This window comes from Neltuma alba, unplaced genomic scaffold, assembly GCF_004799145.2.
Source record: "Neltuma alba isolate B1F8T4 unplaced genomic scaffold, ASM479914v2 tig00013627_pilon, whole genome shotgun sequence".
Classification (NCBI taxonomy): Eukaryota; Viridiplantae; Streptophyta; class Magnoliopsida; order Fabales; family Fabaceae; genus Neltuma; species Neltuma alba.
In genome coordinates, this window is record NW_021637811.1 from 1 (window position 1) to 7,158 (window position 7,158).

The following is a 7,158-nucleotide window of genomic DNA, read 5'->3' on the forward strand; positions in this document are numbered from 1 at the left end:
ACAGCTCGCATTAAGTTCCTGAAACGTTATCAGCGGGGAAATTTTTGACTAGCTATCAGCGGGGGAATTGGCGGTGATGAAAATGACTGGTCTTTATAAATGAAGAACTAAAGTTTTAATTTTTATTAAAAAAAAAAGTTCAGACTTTATCATCATATTATTTCAAGTAGAATTGTTTTTAATAGAAAAATATTTATAATTAGTTGAAAAATGAAAAGAGAAAAGTTCCTGAACCTTCCACAGCATGATTCATGCTCAACTGAATTTGTAATGTGTAGATTCATATATCTTTACTCTTTTCATTCTAGTTAGTGTAAAAACTATATAATTAATTTTTAAATATTAAAAATTTGTTAAACTAATTATTTGTAAAAAAATATGTGTTATTTTCTTAAAATATTATCTTTAATCAGTTGCATTGGAATTACCTATTGATATACCAAAATTCCTTTGATACCTTAACCAATAGAGATGATTTAAAAAATTAAAAATTTAATAGAGAAAATGAATTGAGATTTTATATTTAGGATTGAAATAGATCATTTAGTTAGCTCCTACATCTAAAATTAAAAAAAAAACTTAAAGTGCTACCAAAATATTACGCGTATTAAATAAAGGACAACCCTGTTTTGAGCTAGCAAAAATAAAATTGGAATTAGCAAACAAAAGTTGCCAGAAAAGAAAAATGCCCCTTTCATTTAATTTCCCCCCTAATTTCATCACAATAAAAAAAATCGTGATGTGATATTCGGTGACTCTATCGGATATGGTGACGGCATGGCGTGGGCCTCTTTTTGTTTTGCGTGCACCCGAATCCCTACAGGTCCATAACTCCTTGGCCAGCACATAAGAAGCAAGGTATCATACTATGATGTCAATTATAATAATAATAATGAAGATGGCTTCCCTTAAGCTTCTGAGCCAACAGCATGAGTGATGTTAGAGTGCCTTAGTAATCTCATCTATTTTAATTCAAATTTTATACTTTATAGTTCTCATCGAAAATTTTTATATAGATAGAGAGAATTTCACTCGATGCCTAAGAACCAAAAAAAAAATTATATGTGAGAAAAAAGACATTTGTGCCTTTACCTCCCCCCCCCCCCACCCAAAATTTCAACCATCACCAGCTGCTATATCTCTAGTCACGCTCTGAGTGTTGGCGACCAATCAAGGACTATGAAAAGATAAATTATCAAAAGCCTGTAGTACCTATTTGAAGCCGGTGAAATTATGCTAAGACCGGTCCTAAAAAAGCAACCCAAACAATAAATGGGCATTTTCAGGCAGGATCACATTTCAGGTGGGGGGGCATCGGGCAAGGTATACTGCACTGTCTATTTAGCCTTGCCAAAGTTTATATATATAATATACATATGTTCATTATATATAATTATAATTATTGCCCAGAGTTATATATATATATAACTATTTTTAATATATAAATATACATATATTCATTATATATAATTATATTTAATATATATACACACATGTAATATTCGTATATGACAGAATTATATATTTTAAGATTTAAATTGTTGATATATTTGATTATGGATATTGTTTGAAACCCTATCATGTTATGTTTGATTATATAATAATTATATGGAATGATAAATAGATATATGAATTTGTAATGTATTGTTTATATTTCTTCTCTTGAAATATTCTAAATTGTGAAACTACAAAACATATTTAAAAATAAAAATATTACTTATTAGATTTGGTGAAAATCTTCAAATAATATGAAACACATCAATGCATCATCAGTTTAGGATGGGCAAGAAAGGCCACCCCTATCTAGCCTTGTCTTGCCCAGTCCTAAATAACTCAGGCTTTTACTGAGTAAGGCTGGATAGCGAGTTCCAAAATGCAATCTGTTGATCATTCAGGCTGGGCATCAGGCAAAGGTCATGCCTTGGCCAACCCTACCTATATACAGTCCTAACAATCACAATTAACAAATTTACAACAACACATAAAGAAATTTGTAACTTCTATTTCTTGTATTCTTATCCTAATTTACAAATATAATTAGCGAATTAACAGTAACATATAAGAAAATTTTTAACTTCCATTTCTCATATTCTCATCCTAATCTACAATTACAATTAACACATTTACAACAACATATAACAAAATTTTATGGGAAAATGGTTGAAAAAGACCACCAAAGTAAAAAAATTGCACACAAGGACCGATTTGTAAAAATTATTGTCAAAACTCATACTATTGTTGTCAAAACTCATACTAATATTGTTATGGGTCCTTATTTGCAATTTTTCCATTTTGACAATTTTTTTTGGCCAGTTTCTCAAAGTCTGTTGCATTATACGCTTAAATGGTTTAATGGCTTGGTGTTTATCAACTTTGGGAGGTGCCAAAGGACATAGATTCAGATATTCCTTATGTATTGTTGTAAGCCGTAGTTCTAAATTAAGATGAGAATATGAGAAATGAGAACTGTGGATGGCCACCAGGGTTATACTTGTTGATTGGAACTTTAGCGGGCAGCAATGGTTGAAGTTTTTAAATAAAAAAAAAAACAAGAGTATTGATGTCTTTTTGTCCTAAAAGTTTAATTTCATTTTCGTCTTTGAAGTTACAATAAAATTTCAGGACTTTTCAAGAGTAAATAGAAGTTTTTTTTTTTAAAAAAATCACAACAAGTTAGGGTGTGTTTGGATTAACGGTGACAGAAGTAACTTTTTTCAATCTGACTTTTAGAGAAGTCAGATTAGATAAAAATCAGATAGTGTAATGTGATTTATGTTTGGATTGGATTTTGTTAAATAGTCAGTTCGAGAAGTTGAAACTTGTTTGGATGATAAAGGGAAAAATAAATTTGAATGCAAAATGATTTAAAAGGACATGCATTTTATCAAGTAGTATATATCTAATATTATATATATAATGTAATTAAAAGAAGTAAGGAAAATAATATTATTAAAAATAAATAAATTTAATTTATTATTAGAAAGAAATTACACATATAATGTGACCATTTTAAAAGAAGCAAGAAAAATAAAATTACTAAAAATAAAGAAATTGAATTTATTATTAGAAAAAAATTATATATATAATGTGAACATTTTAAAAAAAAGTAAGGAAAATAAAATTACTAGGAAAACTCAAAATACTGTAACCTTCCTTCCCATTTCACCGCACCGATATTCTTCCCACCGTGAAAGCAAGATCCATCAGTTTCATCCCAAAAGTCTATGTGGAACCAAAAGCTAGATTGCAAAAATAGTATGCCAAACATCACTTTTAACCAAAAGAAAAATTTTGCTGGTGGAAATGCATGTTTGGGATCTCGTAGGGGTATTCAAGACCGGCCCGTCCTGGTCGGCCCGTTCCGGTCTCGGCCTTACCGTCCCATCCTGAAATTTTTCAAGATGGGACAAAAAAGGGACTAGGATGGGATGGAGTCATCCCGTCACGGTCCCGTCTTGGTTCCTTTTTTTTATAAATTTTTAATCCTATATATATAATATCATTCTTTTTATATTTTTAAAGATTTGAGACTATTGTATGAAACTATAGATATATTTATTTAGAGCTTTTATATTTGTTGATGATTTGAGATTATTGATTATTAGAATTTTTAGCAAGTTTTATTGTGTTAAAAGCTTTTGTTTAGAGTTTTTAATGACTATTATATTATATGTAATATTTTGAGCTTTCGTTTAAGAGTGCCTAAACAAATAAAAAAAGAAACTAAAAAGATGTTTTTGTAAGGCCTAAGCCCAAAAAATTATAATTAAAAAAATCAGATTTTATTAAAAAATTAAAAAAATTTAAAAAAATAAAAAGATATATCAGGACATCCCAGTCCCGTCCCGACTGGGATCAGGACAACACCGAAACGGATCGGGATACTGGACAAATTTTTTATCCCGTTACTATTTATCAGGACAGAACCAGAATGGGTCTGTCTCAATCCTGATCTGTCCTGTGAACTGGGATCACATTTCCTTCATCGGTTATAGTGGAAATGGAGCGAAATTTCACGTGCGTGCACAGAGAGACGAGGGACCAAAAAGCTGATCCCAGTCCGTTTCCAGAAAGAAAAAGAAGGTTAGCCCGGGGACCGCCAAATTTAAATAATTAGAATGGCCCCTCTCCATGTGTTGACATTAATTTGAAATAAATTATATTTATGATTAATTACTAGCATAACTTTTATAAATATATTAATTAGAACATGAAAAGTCTTGTGACAGTAACATAAAAATTCAAAATTAACGATGATATCAAACGCTTAAATTAATCTGTGGTATAGAATAAAACGAAATAAAAAAAATGACTTTTTTAAGAAAATAATAAAAATATCATATATACATATACACACATTATCTCCGGTTCTTAATATAAGAACGAGTTGACTAATTTATAAAAATTAAAGAAACCAAAAATAAAATTACTTTAAAGTATGTATATTTATCGTTTTTCTATAAATTAATTTGCCTGACTTATAAATTAATATATAAATATGATATAGGATAATGATGTACTAAGTACTACATCCCGTTGTTAATATATATAAAAACTAAATAACTAATTTAAGAATGTTAATAAAATTAGTTAAGTTGGTTATTTGTTATAAATACGTATTGGTTTTTCTAAACCATCCCCTCCAATCATATGTATCAGATGATTGTAATTATCTTCTGCTAGGAACTCTTTATAATCAATAGGGATATTTTAAAAATGAATGAAGGTCCTAGTTTTATATTAAAAACTAGAGGTAGCATTTTAGAAAGATCAAGTAACATGTACCATAATTAATTAATTTCTTAAATTTATTAATATCCACCAATTAGTCAACTTAGTCTTAATATTAAGGATGGGAAGGCGTATATCATACCTCTGCTTAACACTAGAACTCGTTGCCATCATTAGACGAAATTATTTCTAATCAAAGTGATCACAAAGATGATTACTATGATAATGATATATATCCCCGACTGATGACAGATACAATACAAAGACAATCAAACTGGCATTAAATGCGAATGGAAATTATGGAAACCCAACCACTATGGTAAACTATATCTGGCTAGTTGGTAACAGTTTTTGGCAGAAGAACTTGTCGAACCATGATCTCAAAATTCTGAAACGAAGATCCATCTGGTCTGCAAGTGGCTTCCTCGGCCATTTTCTTCCATTCAAGTGCCTTCTTCTTCATCTCTGTGCCTTTTCTCCCTCCATCAACTCTCTCACAAGCTTCTCAACTCCTTCCCTCTTCACATCACCCTCTATCTCCAACCCAATTCCCCATTCTTCACACGCAAATCTGCAATTCGTTTGCTGCTCTGCGAAGAACGGCCAACAGATCATAGCCACTCCGCCACATATACTTTCAATCGTTGAGTTCCACCCGCAGTGTGTTAAGAATCCCCCTACTGAACGATGAGCTAGAACTTGCTCTTGTGGACACCAACTTGATAACAGCCCTCTGTTTCTCGTCTCTTTAATAAATTCTGCAGGAAGAACTGCGTTTTCGCCATTAACAAGATCGGGTCGGATTACCCATAAGAAGGTTTTGTTACTGTTAGCCAGTCCCCAAGCAAACTCTATCATTTGCTCTTTCGTCATCACTGTGACGCTCCCGAAGTTTACGTAAATCACAGAGTTTGGCTCTTTTGTATCTAACCATTCCAAACATTCTGGGTCTTCCTTCCACAGGTTCGACCCGATTTGTTTGAGGTCCTTGTCGGTGATAATCTCATTTGTGAGCAGATTTATAGGACCGATGGGGTAAACAGGAGCAAAAATGGAGGATAGTCCTTCTAAAGCATCATGTTCTAGATCATCAAATGTGTTCAAAATGATGGCGCTAGCTTTCTTAGCTCTCTCACACTCGCCAAGTATGAAATCTAACATGAATTCATCTGGGTTTGTTGTTCTCCAGAAGCTTGGCATGTCCCTTAAACGCAGTTCCTTGATTCCTGGAATCCAATCTATCACAGAATTCTCCAAATACCCATTTGTTAAATCGCTCGGATCTGCATGCCAAACACTTCTGACTTAACATAATGTATCTAAGTGCATACCAAACAAGTTGTAATAAATGCATGAAGCTAGCTAGCACGTACCATGGAAGTTAGCCTATATATTTATATATACCTTTGATAGGTGTTAAGCCTTTCTCGATGAGTCGGTGAAAATGAACATAGCAGAGAAAGCCGCAGGCACTGGTAGTCCAGAAAAGGACATCTGGGATTCCGAGTTCTTTGGCAGCGTCGACGGTGAAGCTCATGACACCATCAGAAACCATGCAAGTGACGGGAGGGATATGTGGGGAATTATTGAGTTTGTTGAGGAGATTTCTGAAGGGAACCAGGCAGGTTCTACGTGTGGATTCGCAGAGGGAAGGGATGTCTTGTGTGGCGTCCACAACGTCGTCGGAGTTGGAGCCGGGAAGTCCGTCGGGGATGGTTTCGAAACGGAAGGAAGAGAGGCCGTTGAGGGAATCTGGACCTCGGGATTTGAGGAGGCGTTTATGGTTGAACTCTGTGTTAACGAAAGTGATGTGGAAGCCATGAAAGTGAAGAAGCTTTGCAAGTTTGAGCATGGGATTGACGTGGCCTTGTGCTGGGTAGGGGATACACACCGCGTGAGGCTTCTCTGAAGCAGCCAATGGACCCATTTTCCCACTCTGTTTTTTTCTCAGATTCTCAAGGAAGAAGAAGATGAATGCGAGCCTGGCTTTGCTTATGCTCGTATATTTATTGTGGCCAAACACGAGAGGCAGTGTTTGGTTTTCGGGAAAATTACTCTCATGTCCCAATTCAGAGATTTTATTATTCCAAGGTTCCTAGAAATATTCAAACTAATCTTAAATCCTAAGGAACCTGTGACTGAGATATTGTAACAGTGAATCAATTATCTTTCCCTCACCATCCTCTGTTGTTAATTCCAACCTTTTTATTTATCAATTGTGCCTATATAGATTGACACCCCGCTCTGTATCTTTATTTGTCAATTGGATCACAATGAAATATCATTCAGGGTACTCTAACTTGTCAATTAAGTTTCAATATGAACTGTCCATGCATATCTTTTCACTTGACAATTCTACAAGACAAAGTGATCATTTATATAGGTACAATTAACAAGTAAAGGAATTAGGATAATCAACAAAAGAGG

The 7,158-nt window shown here is 33.4% G+C and overlaps 1 pseudogene; it reads right to left on the reverse strand.

The window, feature by feature from the left end:
- Positions 1-4,879: 4,879 nt before the first annotated feature.
- LOC114738569 (7-deoxyloganetin glucosyltransferase-like) lies at positions 4,880-6,704 on the reverse strand (annotated as a pseudogene).
- Positions 6,705-7,158: the final 454 nt, after the last annotated feature.